At 25.4% G+C, this 17,538-nt stretch overlaps 1 protein-coding gene across 1 annotated transcript in view; it reads right to left on the bottom strand.

The window, feature by feature from the left end:
* LOC135955227 (uncharacterized) overlaps positions 1-17,538 on the bottom strand; it is a 518,015-nt gene that overhangs the window by 483,647 nt on the left and 16,830 nt on the right. The window contains exon 2 of the mRNA XM_065505555.1: positions 897-1,428. The gene's annotated coding sequence lies outside the window, so the exon portion shown is untranslated. The remainder of the gene's footprint in view (positions 1-896; positions 1,429-17,538) is intronic.

The following is a 17,538-nucleotide window of genomic DNA, read 5'->3' as shown; positions in this document are numbered from 1 at the left end:
ATCTTCGGGATCCAAATCTTCAATAATTCTGTCAGACATGCTTTCGAGAATTTTGCTATTTAAAATCAGCAAAATCGGTTCACAAATGGTTGAGATATGAAGAAAAAACCAAGACAACCTCGATTTTTGACCTATTTTTTTTACCTATATCTGGATTACTAAGACATTAATATAGACAATATGGATATCTAATGATAGATATTTCAAAGACATTTGCAACGACGTATATAAGACCTTAGTAAGTTGGACCTACAATGGGTCAAAATCGGGAAACAAAATTTTAACCCGATTTTTTTTTTCAAAAAAAAAAAAATTTTTTAAATTTTAAAAAAAAAAGTTTTAAATTTAAAAAAAAAAATTTAAAATAACAATCGAAAAATGTTTTTTTCCAAAAAATTAAAAAAACAACTGGAAAAAAAATTAAATTTTGTTTACCTAAAAATATTTAGATTCGGCACAGCCGAATATAGCACTCTTACTTGTTTAAATATAATTAATTTAGAAACAAATTGCTATTAATTTTATGTCTAAAATTCACATTTAATACAAGTAACCACTTGAAAATGTAACGAGTAACCATTACAATTTTAGAAGAATTACAGTTTTTCTTTGAAATTTGCCGCTTAGAAAGCAAACAATTTACTTATTTATGCCCCCTTTTCCCCTGGAATAGACATTTTTTTTACAAACTACTTATTAACTATGTATTGTAAATAATTATTTCCTTTACTAAAACAAATTAATGGCTTGTTTTAACAATTAATTAGTTTTAACACGAAAACTTAATGATAGGCCATATAATTAATTTATTGTTAATTAATTATGATTATTAATAAAAATAACATCTATTTTTTTTCATATTTATTTAATAAAAATTTCTGTGTTGTTTTACTAACCTGATAAATTTTTCAACAAGTCTTTATGGTTATTGATGTGTTTTAATATTGTTGAGAGGGTTTTTTTTTACATAAATTAAAAAAATAAATTTTAATTATACATTTTATTTATAATTAATAGGTTACAATTTTTTAACAGCAATTCATTAGCATACAGATTTTTTTGCTTAATTTTTTTTCATATATTTTTTGGTCTAAAATTTTATTTTATTTATTATTGCAATATTTGCTTATATGATGACAATATTATTTGCTTATATTAAAAAGATTTATGTAAACTAAATTTATTATTATTTTATTTATTTATAATTGATTCTTGTTTTTTTTTTCTTGTTGTTGTTGTTTGTTTGAAATTATTGTAATTAATTTAAAACCGTGTTGAACAAATTTATTTTAACCATAGTAATAATGATGGACAATTATTTATTTATAATTTTAATTTATGTATTTAATTTATTATTTTAGTTTTTTTTTGTTGTTATAGAAAATTTGCACTATTAGTAATTATTTGTTGTAATAAACCAATGAGATCCTGTAAATAAAAAAGAATAGAAAAAAATTCGATTAATTCAATATTTAATTTTTTTGTTTAAAGGGATATTGTTATAATTAATGAAGTGTTAAGTTTGTTTATTTATTGTATTAAAACAATATTTAGAGAATATTAATATTCATGAGAGCAAAAAAATTATGTAAAGATTTGCATATTTTTATTCATAGAACTAAATAGTTCTCTCTTTTGTATTTATATTCTCTTTTACAGCGCACAGTGGTATGAGAATAAAAGAAGAGGGAAATAAATCTGTAACTTCTAAACCATTACGCCGAATTTAACTAACATAGAAATCCATAAAAAAGCATGTTGCCTACATAATAACATTTTTATGAATGTAAATAACAGTGCTAGGTAAATTCTCAGCGAGTTGTTACGTTTTCCCTAATTTATTTAACACGTAAAAAACATAAGGTAGACATGTTATATATCAGTGGATAGAGGATTTTGTCTACTTTTCCAAAATGTATATAACTTTTGACAATTAAAAAATTCATGGAATACTTTTTTGAAAAATATGACAAAAAATGCTTTTTATTGAGTTTTTGCATAGATACAAATTTTTCAAATTGAAATAACATTTTTATTTATGAATATTTTTTAACGAAATTTCACAGTTATGTAGATTTTTCTATTTAAAATGGAAAAATAAAAACAAATTTTAAAATTTGTAATCAAATATCCCGCAATTCCAAAAAAAATCTTGAAAAATCCCAAAAATGTGATTTTTTCCTTTTTTGGCTATAATATCCATAATAGGAGCGGGGTTATCGGAACCCTTTATAAGATAATTAAGAACTTATTGGGCCATCTAAAATAGTTTACTATATTTTTATATCGAGTATGCGATTTGAGAATTTTTGCCCTAAAGTTGAATTTTACATAAAAAATAGGCATTTTTTAAATGGACCTGATTCCGTCGGTATCAAAAATTATAAATGTTTTTTTCATTTTAAATATTTTGCGTAAAGTTAGCTTTTAAAAAAGTACAACTTCATTATACATCCTCTTAGAAAATTTTTAGATAACTTAAAAAGAATAAAAGTACTTTTATCCCAAAAAAATTGCGAAAAATCGCCTTTTCTAATTTTTTTATATTCAAATGCATGTAACTTTGGACTCAGTCATGATTTTTAAACACTTCTTTCTTTATTTGATATATGGATCTATTGTTAATCCTATAAAAGAAAAATGGATAAAATCGGAGAAGATTTGGAATCGCGGTCACCAAAAAACTGGTGTAGGGTGGTAAAAAATGTTGAAAATTAAATTTTCAAAATTTCCTAAGCTATAAGAGATAATTGATAGCTACGACGAAGTTTTATGTAGTGCTTGACGCGAAGATTTTGTGTGTGTAATTTTTTTTAAATCGGAACACAAACGAAGAAATAGGATCATTTCAAAAATTTAACATACCCGATGTGTCCTACTTTGGGAACCCCTGGTCCCGCTCCTGGTGGGTCATGAGGTCCAAGTTCTAAACTTAAACTCGACTACACTTCCTCTTTGAGCATGTCAAATTTCATTCAAATCAACGTAAGGGTTTAGAAGTTACATATTTATTTCCCTCTTTTTTTATTCTCATACCACTGTGCAGCGCTATATAAGTGCTCTAAATCAGTGGTCGACACTCATAACCACCAGGTGCCGAATATAATTATTTATTTAGCTAAAACAATACGAATGTTTACAATGATCATAAATATTAGAAATTAAAAACCACAATCAATATCAGATTAGATTATATGTTCTCTTTATGCCGATCTCTGAGCTAAACAATTATATATTTTCAAAACTTTCTTGTAATTTATTTAAAGAGCCCCACAGCAAACAAACAAATTATGATTAATTCTAACGAATCCAAAAAGATTTGACTCATTTTCTTAACACTTTCATAGGCTACACCTACTTACTTCTCCCTCTCACTCTACTTAATCCAAGTTTTATTCAAATTTGAAATTAAAAAAAAATCTTTTTTTATTAATATTTTTTTTTTTAGAATCAATTTCAGCTCTACTTATAATCTCCGTTATTATTTATCGATTACGATGAAAACAAAAAACGCTTTTTTTTTTGTTTAAATATAATATTTGTCTAGTCAATACCATAAAGTTGAAAAATGCGCATATCATTTGAAATGATGTTGACAAAAAGACAAAACGCGTATACATTCATTATTAATAATTCATAAAAAAATAATAAAATAAAATGAAAAAAGTATTATTATAATGAAATTGGCGAAATGAAAAAATAAACATAAATATCACACACTCCCACATTTTAAATGAAATAGAAGAATAAAGCAAAAAAAAAACGGCAGAAAAAATATTTAAAACATTAATTTGTTTAATATACAACATAAACAATTTAGCGAAATTATAACCCAGTGAAAAATTTTTCAAATATCGAAATATTCAAAGTAATGACTAACTCAGAGAGAGAGTGCCAGAGAAGGAGGTATGGAGTAGTTTACAGTAATACTTTGTAAGTTGTACAAAATAGTATGAAGAAACATTTTTAAATTTTTCATCATCATTTTATGGTTACTCGTTATTTTTGCAAATGATTAACCGACTAACTTAAAGTTTTTCACCTAAATTTTACGATATTTTCACCAAACAATTTAGTGATATAAAAATTTCAATTAGAACTGGAAATTCTTTTAAAATGTTGATGGTACTTGTTAATTTTTGAAGTGGTTACTTGGAAAAAATATGAATTTTAGACATAAAATTAATTTTTTGTTCTTTTTAACATAATTCTGTACAGAAACATTTATATATTTTTCACAATATTAATGGTTACTCATAATTTTTGCAATTTTTGACTAAGTTAAAGTTTTTAATTTAATATTTACCGAAATTTTTCTCTGGCAGTTTATTGATACACAAGTTTAATTTAAAGTGTAATTCTGTTAAAATTAATTGTGTAGAGAAATATTTATATATTTCTTAGAATTTTTGTGGTTACTCGTTCTTTTTGCAAGTGGCTACTCGACTAAGTTAGTGTTTTTAACTTAATATTTATTTAAAATTTTCCTCAGGTAATTTTTTATAGTATACAAATTTCATTTCAAACGTGTATTTCTGTTAAAATTTTGGTGGTTACTCGTTAATTTTTGAAGTGGTTACTTGCATAAAATATAAATTTAAGACATAGAATATATTACATTATGTTTCCCTATTAATTGTGGCCAGAAATATTTATATATTTCTTAGAATTGTTGTGGTTACTCGTTATTGTTGCAAGTGGTTACTTGACTAAGTTAAATTAATATTTACGAAATTTTCGCCAGGCAATTATTTATATTTATTTATATACAAATTTCATTTAAAAAGTGAAATTCTGTTAAAATTTTAGTGGTTACACGTTAATTTTTGAAGTGGTTACTTGCACAAAATATAAATTTTAGACATAAAATTTGTTACATGCTGTTTCTTAATTAATTGTGCAAAGAAATATTCATATAATTCTTGCAATTTTAGTGGTTACTCGCTAATTTTGTATGTGGTTACTTGCATAAAATATAAATTTTAGATATAAAATGTATTACATGCTGTTTATAAATTAATTGTATAAAGAAATATTAATTTATTTCTAGCTATTTTTGTGGTTACTCGTTATTTTTGCAAGTGGTTACCCGACTTTAACTAGTTTTTAATCTAATATTTAGAAAATTTTTCACATGCAATTTATTGATTTATAACTTTCATTTAAAAAGTGTAATTCTGTTAAAATTTTGGTGGTTACTCGTTAATTTTTGAAGTGGTTACTTGCATAAAATATAAATTTAAGACATAGAATATATTACATTATATTTCCCTATTAATTGTGGCCAGAAATATTTATATATTTCTTAGAATTTTTGTGGTTACTCGTTATTTTTGCAAGTGGTTACTTAACTTAGTTAAAGTTTTTAAATTAATATTTACGAAATTTTCCCCTGGCAATTTATTAATATACAAATTTTATTTTAAAATTGTAATTCTGTTAAAATGTTGGTGGTTACTCGTTAATTTTTGAAGTGGTTACTTGCATAAAATATAAATTTAAGACATAGAATATATTACATTATATTTCCCTATTAATTGTGGCCAGAAATATTTATATATTTCTTAGAATTTTTGTGGTTACTCGTTATTTTTGCAAGTGGTTACTTGACTAAGTTAAATTAATATTTACGAAATTTTCGCCAGGCAATTATTTATATTTATTTATATACAAATTTCATTTAAAAAGTGAAATTCTGTTAAAATTTTAGTGGTTACTCGTTAATTTCTTAAGTGGTTACTTGCACAAAATATTAATTTTAGACATAAAATTTGTTACATGCTGTTTCTTAATTAATTGTGCAAAGAAATATTCATATAATTCTTGCAATTTTAGTGGTTACTCGCTAATTTTGTATGTGGTTACTTGCATAAAATATAAATTTTAGATATAAAATGTATTACATGCTGTTTATAAATTAATTGTATAAAGAAATATTAATTTATTTCTTGCTATTTTTGTGGTTACTCGAAATATTAATTTATTTCTTGCTATTTTTGTGGTTACTCGTTATTTTTGCAAGTGGTTACCCGACTTTAACTAGTTTTTAATCTAATATTTAGAAAATTTTTCACATGCAATTTATTGATTTATAACTTTCATTTAAAAAGTGTAATTCTGTTAAAATTTTGGTGGTTACTCGTTAATTTTTGAAGTGGTTACTTGCATAAAATATAAATTTAAGACATAGAATATATTACATTATATTTCCCTATTAATTGTGGCCAGAAATATTTATATATTTCTTAGAATTTTTGTGGTTACTCGTTATTTTTGCAAGTGGTTACTTAACTTAGTTAAAGTTTTTAAATAAATATTTACGAAATTTTCCCCTGGCAATTTATTAATATACAAATTTTATTTTAAAATTGTAATTCTGTTAAAATGTTGGTGGTTACTCGTTAATTTTTGAAGTGGTTACTTGCATAAAATATAAATTTAAGACATAGAATATATTACATTATATTTCCCTATTAATTGTGGCCAGAAATATTTATATATTTCTTAGAATTTTTGTGGTTACTCGTTATTTTTGCAAGTGGTTACTTGACTATGTTAATGTTTTTAACTTAATATTTAAGAAATTTTCGCCAGGCAATTTATTTATTTATAAATTTCATTTCAAAAGTATAATTCTGTTAAAATTTTGGTGGTTACTCATTAATTTTTGAAGTGGTTACTTCCATAAAATATAAATTTTAGGAATATAATGTAGTATATGCTGTTTCTAAATTAATTGTATAAAGAAATATTTATGTATATCTTGCAATTTTTGTGGTTACTCGTTATTATTGTAAGTGGTTACTTGACTAAGTTAAAGTTTTAAATTAATATTTACGAAATTTTCCCCAGGCAATTTATTAATATACAAATTTTATTTTAAAACTGTAATTCTGTTAAAATTTTGGTGGTTACTCGTTAATTTTTGAAGTGGTTACTTACATAAAATACAAATTTTGGACATAAAATATATTACATGTTGTTTCTAAATTAATTGTGTAAAGAAATATTTATATACATCTTGCAATTTTTGTGGTTACTCGTTATTTTTGCAAGTGGTTACTTGACTAAATTAAAGTTTTTATCCTAATATTTAAGAAATTTTTCGCATGCAATTTATTTATATAAAAATTTCATTTAAAAAGTGTAATTCTGTTAAAATTTTGGTGGTTACTCATTAATTTTTTTGTGGTTACTCCTTATTTTTGCAAGTGGTTACTTGACTAAGTTAACTTTTTTAACATAATGTTTACGAATTTTTCCCTAGACAATTTGTTGATTTGCAAATTTCATTTAAAAAGTCTAATTGTATTAAAATTTTGATGGTTACTCGTTATTTTTGCAAGTGGTTACTTGCATAAAATATAAAATTTGGATATAAAAATATTACATGCTGTTTTTAAATTAGTTGTGTAAAGAAACATTTATATATTTCTTAGATTTTTTGTGGTTACTCGTTATTTTCGCATGTGGTTACTTGACTAAGTTAAATTTTATAACTTAATGTTTAAGAAAAAATGTGAATTTTTGACATAAAATCTTTGTTTCCTCAATCAATTTTATTTAGAAACTGTAATTCTGTTAAAATGTTGGTGGTTACTCGTTAATTTTTTAACAAAATTTTTGCTGGGATATCTTTTAAATCTGTTGTGGTTTAACCAAAAAAAAAACCAAACCAACTTTCTTTGCCAGAAAATGACACGATATTTTTTAAATCATTTCTTTTTGTCTCCCTCCTCCCTAGACTTGTTAAAATATCATTTATAATGTTAAATTCTTAAACAAATAGAAGGCGGCAAATAAGCTGATTTTGAATATAAATTTTTAAATAAAATTTTACAAAATAAAAATAACATTAAAAACAAGATTATATTATCATTAAGTAAATCGAAGGTGCAAAAGGAAAAGAAAATAAAACGCAATTGATTTCGTAAATAAAAAAAAAACTTCCAAAATTTACCTAAGAAATTAATTTAGGGGAGAATTTAAAAATAAACTTTATAAAAATGTTGGTGTCATGAAAGTGTTTATTAACAATTTGAAGTTAAGCAAAATTATTAGAAAGCGTAAAATAAATATGTACCAAATTGAAGTTCCTTCAACTTGTGGAAACCTGAGTAATGCCTGAATTATGATTTGCACGTCATTGCAAAAGGGGACTGTTAAATATTAATTTGACAAGTCACTAACTATTTAATGAATTAAGCAAATTCCTTTGTTTAATTCAAGCGTGTTAATAAGTGTTGACGCAAAACATTGCTAAAAAAACTGTCTGGCTTAAGTGAACAAATACTTCAGAAAGAAGAAAACGTTAATAAAAGCTGAGTTTTAATTTTTTTTAACATAAATTACCTAATTCTTACTCTAGTTAAAAACTGGAAAGTTGGTGGTTACTCGTAAATTTTTAAAGTGGTTACTTCCATAAAGTATGAATTTTAGACTTAAAATCCTTTGTTTTATTGTTTTGTATTCATTTTAGGTAGGAATATTTATATAATATTGATAAATTTTATGGTTACTCGTTACTTCTGCAAGTGGTTATTCGACAAAATTAAAGATTCGAGCTTAAAATTTACTAAGTTTTCACTATACAATTTATTTATATAAAAAATTTATTTTAAACTGTAATTATATAACAATTTTTATGGTTACTCGTTAATTTTATAAGTGGTTACTTGCACAAAATCTGAATTTAAAACATAAAACCAATTGATTGTAGTTGTAAAATTTATTTTGTACAAAAAACTGTATATATTTTTAGAAATATGAATGGTTACTTGTTACTTTTGAAAGTGGTTACCCGACTAAGTTTAAGTTTCTAATTTGATATTAGATATATTTTTCCCACATAATTGATTTATATTAAAGTTTCTCTTAAAAACTGTAATTATTTTAAAATTTTAATGGTTACTTATTAAATTTTTAAACGGTTACTTGCATAAAATAATTATTTTTGACAGAAATTTCCAACATAATTTATTTATATTAAATTTTCTCTTAAAAACTGTAATTATTTTAAAATTTTAATGGTTACTTATTAAATTTTTAAACGGTTACTTGCATAAAATAATTATTTTTGACAGAAATTAATCGTTTGTTGTGATTTTAAATTAATTGTATATAGCAACATTTAAATATTTATTACAGTTTCAATGGTTACTCGTTTTTTTCCAAGTGGTTACTCGCTAAAATTAAAGTTTCTAACATAAAATTTAAAATATATTTACCATAGAATTTATGTATATAAACGTTTCGTTTAAAAACTGTAAATGTATTCAAAAATGTTTATGGCTACTCCTTAATTTTTTAAGTGGTTACTTGAATAAAATTTGAGTTTAAAGCATAAAATCAATTGTTTCTGGGTTTTAAATTTTATTTTAATTTTTTTTTACAAACAAATTTATGTATATACATACATATTTTGAAAAATATGAATGGTTACTCGTTATTTTTGCAAGTGGTTACCCGACTACGTTTAAGAACTTAATATTAACAAAATTTTAGTCATGATATTCAAATTTAATTAATAGCTGTTATTATTTTCAAATTATAATTATAAATCATATTAAAATTATAATTATAAAAGAGTAACCGTTTATTTTTTAAGTGGTTACTTATATAAAATTTTACTTTTGGATATAAAATCAGTAGCAATCTGTTTCATTATTAATTTAATATAAAAAGATTTAAATATTTTCAAAAAAATGTATGGTTACTCGTTAATTTTTTGAGTGGTTACTTGTCTAAAATATTAAGTTTTGCCATAAAATCAATTATGTATTGTCAATTAATTAATTGTATATAGAAATATTCATATATTCTCCTCAATTTGTATGGTTACTTGTGTTTTTTTGCAAGTGGTTACCCGACTTAGTTAAAGTTTCGAACTGAAATTATACAAAATGTTTCCCATGCTATGTATTGTTAGCGGTATTTCAATAAACAATTTAAATTCTTTTGAAATTCGAATGGTTACTCGTTAATATTTTAAGCGGTTACTTTCACTAAAAGTGGATTTTAGGCATAAAATCAATTATGTATTGTTTCTTAATTAATGGTATATAGAAATAATTATATATTCTCCTCAATTGTTATGGTTACTCGTTATTTTTGCAAGTGGTTACCCGACTAAATTAAAGTTTCGAAGTTAATTTATGCAAAATGTTTCCCAAACAATGTATTGTTAGCGGTATTTCAATAAAAAATTTAAATTCTTTTGATATTCTAATGGTTACTCGTTAATATATTAAGTGGTTACTTTCACTAAAAGTGGATTTTAGGCATAAAATTAATTGTTTGTTGTTTCTAAATGAATTTAATATTGAAACATTTGCATAGTCATCTCAATGTTTATGGTTACTCGTTATTATTGCAAGTGGTTATCCGCACTAAGTTAAAGTTTCGAAGTGAATTTGTACTAAATGTTTCCCATGCAATGTGTTTTTTAACGAAATTTCAATAAAAACTTGCAATTCTGTTAAAATTCCAATGGTTACTCGTTAATATTTTAAGTGGTTACTTTTATTAAAAAATATTTTTTTTATATAAAATCAATTTCTTGTTGTTTCTAAATTATTTTTTTTTAGATATATGTATATATTTTTCTCAATTTGTATAAACAATTGTAATTCTTTTAAAATTGCAATGGTTACTCTTCAATATTTTAAGTGGTTACTTTCGCTAAAAGTGATTTTTATATATAAAATCAATTTGTTTGTTATTTCTAAATTAATTTTATATAGAAACATTTATATATTTTTTTATAATTTTTGTGGTTACTCGTTATTTTTTCTAATGGTTACCCGACTAATTTTAAGTTTCCAACTTTATATTTGATAAATTTTTTTTTTAAATTTCGATTAAAAACAATATTTCTATTGAAATGTTGGTGAATACTTGTTATTGTAATGGTTATTCGTTAATATTTTAAGTGGTTACTTGCATTGAATATGAATTTTAGATATAAAATTATTTTTTTTGTTTCTTGATGCAATTTATTGTAATTAAAATTTTAATTAAAACTTGTATTTATTTTAAAATTTTATTGGTTACTTGTTAAAGTGGTTACTCGCATAAAATGTATAAAATCATACGCCCCATATTTAAACAAACAATTAATTTATGTCACTGTAATTTATGTTAAACGATTTGTAATACAAACCTTAAAAGATTCAAATCAAATTACAATACACCACACACTATAGATTTAAATTAAACAACTAAAAACCATAAAATGTTTTTAAAGATTTATGAGCAAACAGATCATAAATTTAATTGTTAATTTGAAAAGTTTTAACGTTAAACTAAATACATATGTACTGAAACAGACCTAAATGACGTTATCTGTTAAGATAAATGTATATTTCATATATTATTTCACACTTTAGAATTTGTTGCAACCTTCAATAATTTTCTGTATTGTTCAAATTACTTACAATAGAACAAAAAAACAAAAACAAAACTTTTGAAAAACAATTAATTGTTGAAAAATAATACAAAAACAATTATTTAAATCATTAAGTTAAGCAGTTTTTTCTCTATTCATTTGTTAATGAAGCGATAATCGTAAAATCAATAAATTTTATTACAAACATTCAGAGTCTTTCAAATGGGAAATATGTACAAAATCATCATCATTATTTACACATAGCTAAATTACAAAAGAATATAATTACATGTAATCGATGAGGGGTGGTTACAGCAAACGGTTTTACCCCAAAACTATTTTTATTCAAATACTTTCAATTTAGCTATCGTGTAAATGGGAGGGTATTATGACAAATTAGTGGTGAATTATAAAAAGTAGGATTGTAGGAAGCAAAATAAATAAGTTTTATGAAAAAAATCGATTTTGTGTGACCATTGACCTAAAAAAACTTACAATCATTCTAAAGAAAATTCTATCGAAAACGGCTTCATATAATACTTCGGTTTCTCTATTTTAAACTCTTTCTCAGTTGTATGAAAGAGCTCTCTATAAAGCAGTGGTCGGCAAAAACAGAACATGTCACATTAGTAACTGTATTGTAATGGTGCATACAAAGAATGTTTTGATTGTGTTTTTGATGGAAATTCTCCAATTTGTTTCCCTTGTAGATGTTGTGTACATCTGAATAGTCGACCCTAGGGGCTTTGGGTGCCCATTACTGTTATAGAGGAATTCAATTTCAAAATTCGATTTCGAGGAATTGTTGATGAATTTTCAATTAAATAGCACTTTATATGGGTCAACAATTAAAAAACACACAAATCAAAATAAAATTCAATCAAATTAACTTTGAAATTTTAACATACTTCAGCTATTTTGTATGTATAAGGGTAAAAACAATAAAATAATAACAAGTAAGAGTATTATATTCGGCTGTGCCGAATCTTATATACCCACCACCAATATAATACGGGCACTGATTATTGTGCATTTGGTATAAACGCATTTATCTGATTAACACGATTTGGTTAGTTTTATATTTTATATTATTAGAAAATATTAGTGTTAAATTTCACCTTGTAAGATTCCTACTTTTGAATGTTATTGGGATCAAAATATTGTTACGTTTTAACCTTTTCAAAACGCTTGGTTAAATTCTTTTAAATAAACCGGATACTTTTGATTGCAAATAAAAGCCGTTTAGTAGTTTGAAAATTGTAACAACTCTTTATTTCTTTGAAATATACAACAACAGAATTAAATAGCGACTCAATGTTTTTTATACACGTTTATAAATTCTCAGAAATACAGACACAATTTATAATGTACACGAATTTACTTGAAAAACACAACACACTTTAAGGCACTCAGTTGATGTTTATTCGAAAAGCGTCTCTGATAAACTGGCTCACGACTGCAACCTCTGCCACTATTTATAACACTGCCATCTGCACTCTAGATTGCTCTTTAACTGTCAAAGTTCGAATATTCTAGATCATACGCCATCTGTGGTGTACTTTCTACAATGTTCTTTAACTGAATATTCGAATTCGAATACAGCGTTGCCAACTTACGATCAATGGTCAACTGAAAGCTTTTATTTAATAATGCCCACAGATATGTTACAGTTTGCTATTACAGCACTGTTATGATGATTTCATAATGATTTCATGCTACTTTTAAATCAGCCCTTAAAATCGTTATATTTGAATTCAAGTACAATTTCGTAACAATATGTTCTGAAAATATTTTGTTGCACCAATTTCGTCGATTTTTACACACAATTTTTGGGAAAATTTCATCCCCCAATTTAGCCCCTCTAGGACCACAATAAAGTTATTCTCGGAAGTGGATCTTATTTGGGAACTATGGCTAATTGTGGACTGATTTACACTAAATTCAATACCTAGTAAGATTTTTTCATACATACAACAGATCTGTGTAAAATTTTACTTCGATATCGTTATTTATAAATAATTTATTTTGATTAATGTGTTTTTCGGAAGTGGTCCTTATATCGCTGCTATGCTCAATTATGGGCAGATCTTTATAAAGTTTGGACGCAGATTTTTGTGTACATGTGGATTATTGATAACGAATTTCAAACTGATAACGATATTTTGAAGAGATTTATGCATATTTAATTGAGGGGCACAAGGGGTTCAAGTTCCTTTTTTCTAAAATTAAGTTAACATATGGAGTTAGTATATAAAGTTCAGAGAAGTTCATAGCACAAGAGTTGAATGTGGGACTCTCATCCGTTGGCGAGATATGGCGACCAATTCCAGCACTTGTAAAATACCTGTTTTGCTTGGAGCACAAGGGGTACATGAGCACTTAAACACATTGTGCTCTAAACAAATATTAAAATACATTTTTCACATGGACTGAGTGAGTGAATTCAGATAAGTGCTGAGCTAAAATCTAGTGAGTAATTTTATCACTTGTTATCAAAACACCTGTTTCAAAATACCTTAGCGCACTTTGTGAATTATTTGCCAAAAAAGAAAAAAATAATGCAATCCAGTATGTTAATAATTGTTGATTGTCTGTTATTTTTGGTACGTAAAATCATTAAAAATGAGTGAATCTGAAAATAGTATTGACAAATTCTCTGAAACTTATTATAATGCTGGTAAGTTTAAAATATTTTACCTTTTATTATTTATTTCTGAAACTGAATTTATCACTTGTAAATACTGTAGATGACAGTGAAGCAGATCCCACATGGGAAATTCCCGAAACCACTCAAGTGCATGGTCAACGTGAACAAGCTGAAGAAGCTCTATCAGATCATGAAATTAGTTTGAAATTTAGGCAACCAGCAAGAAATAAGTGAAAACTCAAAGTTTAATGAATAAAATCTAGTCTATTTGGTTTTCTTTTATAAGTTTTATATACACAAAATTCATGTTACCAAATTTTGTTACGATCGGTCCATAATTAGTCATAGCTCCCATATAGATTCGCTTCCGAAAATCACTTAAACGTGCATAAATCTCATAAAAATTTTGGTATATACACAAAATTATATCATTAAGACATAAATCACACGACCTAATTTCAAGGTGATCGGTCCATAATTGGTCCTAGCCCCCATATAAGACCCGCTTCCGAAAATCACTTTAACGTGCATAAATCGCTTAAAAATGTTGGCATACACACAAAATTCAACATAGTTAACTCTAATACAGACATAAATCACACGACCTAATTTCATGATGATCGGTCCATAATTGGTCATAGCCCCATATAAGGCCCACTTCCGAAAATCACTCAAAAATATAAATTATTGAAATTTTAAAAGAAAAATGTTTTTGATCTTTTACTTAGTGTAGGGTATTATATGGTCGGGCTTGACCGACCATACTTTCTTACTTGTTTACTTATTTAAGTTATAGTGAAAGAACTCCTGTTGCTAAAAAACATATGCTGAAACAAAACAGGTTAAAAAAAGATTTTCTACCATTTTTTTAAAGTTATGTTTTTATGTATTTATGATTATTCATTGCTAGGGTTTTTATCCCGGGAATTCCCGGGACAAATTTCCCGGGAATTTTGCCAATTTTTCACTACCCGATTCCCGGGATTCATGTTAGAACTCTATTTTTTTTTTTGAAAGTGAAAAGTTTTTTTTTAAATTTTTCGTTTATATCTCGGCAATAATAGACCACTTACTATTATTATTTATTTGGAGTTTTTCGAATGAACATTTAAAAAAGCACATGGAAAACTGCACGATCTAGAAATAAAGGCGAATAATTTTCAATGCCAAGATTGACCGGTGGGAATTATTCCAGAAAACAGTAGTAGAACAAAGGTCCCTACTTTTGATCGCGGCATACCATTTGCTATTTTCAAGTATAGAATTGATTTTGGTCTTGAAAGGAAACACAGCAATAGTCCTTGGTAACAATGTCAGCTTTATAATGAGTGTGTTTTGCAGATGTTCTATTATAAAAACTCACCTTTGAATGCAATAATTTGAAAATTTTCGAGATCAACATAAATTTTATCTCTTAACTATTCAGTTAAATGTATTGAATTCATTCCTTTTACTTAAAAGGATTTGAAGTAGATCTGAATTAACAAAAATTTAATCATTCAAAGTTTGAATAAATTCTGTTATTAATTAACTTCAAAATTAATTCAATTTAAATGAAGCTTTTGGAAGGAAGCTAAAGAATTAAATATTGGGAATGGATTTATGAAATGAAAGGCTCACATTTTTTAATTACGGATTAAGATTTTAGTGAATTAAGCTCAAATTTAATTAACAACTACGAATTTCTATATATAATGATTATAACACTAAGTTTGTATATGAAATTTTGCTATAATATTTATAGTTTACAGTATTATTATATATTTCGGGAATATGCGAGTATCCGGGAATGTAGAGAAAAATTTTACCGATTCCCGGGAATCAAAAAAGGTCGAGAAATTAAAAACCCTATTCATTACTAAAAAATTATAATATTCTTGTTTGTGAGTTTTTTGAAAAACTTGTTCATTTATAAAATTTTTTGTAAAACAAAAATTGGTTTTAAAGTTAAATTTGTACTAATATAAATACATCTATAAAATTTATTATTTGAATTTTTTAAAAGCACATTATGTATGCTTTTATCTCCAATTTTATTCATTAATTTATCGCTTTCCATTCCAAAGTTACAGCATAAATTGTGAGCTAATGTCTTTTTTCCGAAAAATGGGTTAAAAAAAAATTAGTTTTTTTTTCTTAAATGCTGTGTTTTTATGGGCTTATAAAAAATATAATATTTCAAAACTACGGCTTCTATGAATTTATCGCCAATTTAGGTTTCATTGAATCCACTGTGCAACGTGTGAAAAATTGCATTGTATTATCTGCTATATTTTTAAAGAAACCAGCAACCCATATTTAAAGAATATCAATATTATTGTCTCTCATTTTGGTGCATAACTCTGCTTCTACTTGACCAATATTGCCTATTTTCAATACCAAACTTTTCTGATCAATAGAAAATATACATATTTCGTCATGTCACAAACGAAATTATAAAATCAGTATGCCCCCATCTATTTGTTGGTGGGTATACTAATTTAAACCAGAAAATTAAACAACTATTTTCAAAGTCACAATATCACAAAAAAGGGAACAAAATACCAAAAAACCCTCACCACAGCCAATCAATGGGAAATAGTAATAATAGTCAAACGATGGCAGGCAGAACTCATAACTCTCAGTTATTGAGTTCAAATTACAATAAAAACGAAAATATGAAACACACTCATAGAACACATGAGAATCTTAACTAAACTAAATAAACAAATTTTAAAAATGCCACCACAAACAAATCAAATATAAATTATAGACAAATTATAACTAATAAATTCAATAAATGTTTTAGGGGAGGGCTAGGGAATGAAGTATAAGGGTAGCAAATAGAGCAAAAAAAACCAACAACTTAAAAGAATTTCAAAACGGAACTTGAGTAGAATAGAAATATGTATATATGTGAAGAAATCAAATCATCTTAAAGTGCTAAGTAATGAAATCAAATGTTTATTATATATCTTTGTATGTACATTAGAAATATTTTTATTAATTGGCTTCTAAGTAGCGAAAGATTTCAACAAAACACACAAACTAGCTTCAATACAAAGTAATAAAATGATTTGTAGAAAGCAAAAAAAAAACGGAGAGGAAAACAAATACTTAATATAATAATAAAATCGAATTTATGATGATGAGTTTGTAAAAAAAAAAAACTGAAATCAAAGCAACAGTAATTGAATTGAAATCAAGTGTAATTGTAAAGTAATTTAGGAAATAATGAATAGAAATTGATAAACGTGGGTAGATTAAAAAGGGGTTTTAAAAGAATCTTTATTATTTCTAAACATTGTGTGTGGGACATTTACACTAGTCTGCCTATATTAGGGTGGCCCTTAATAAACAAAAGTTGGATTTTGGCCATTCTCACCCTCCAGTTTGGTGAACATTAGTAAAAAAATCATCCTGAAAAATTTTTAGGTAAACTGGTCGGGGTTAAGACGTGCCGCAAGCCCTCTGAAGTTTTGAGATGCATTTACAAGGGGAAAAAATTCATTTTTTTCAGTTTTTG

This window comes from Calliphora vicina, chromosome 3 (assembly GCF_958450345.1).
Source record: "Calliphora vicina chromosome 3, idCalVici1.1, whole genome shotgun sequence".
Classification (NCBI taxonomy): Eukaryota; Metazoa; Arthropoda; class Insecta; order Diptera; family Calliphoridae; genus Calliphora; species Calliphora vicina.
This window is presented reverse-complemented; position numbering and strand designations above follow the sequence as displayed.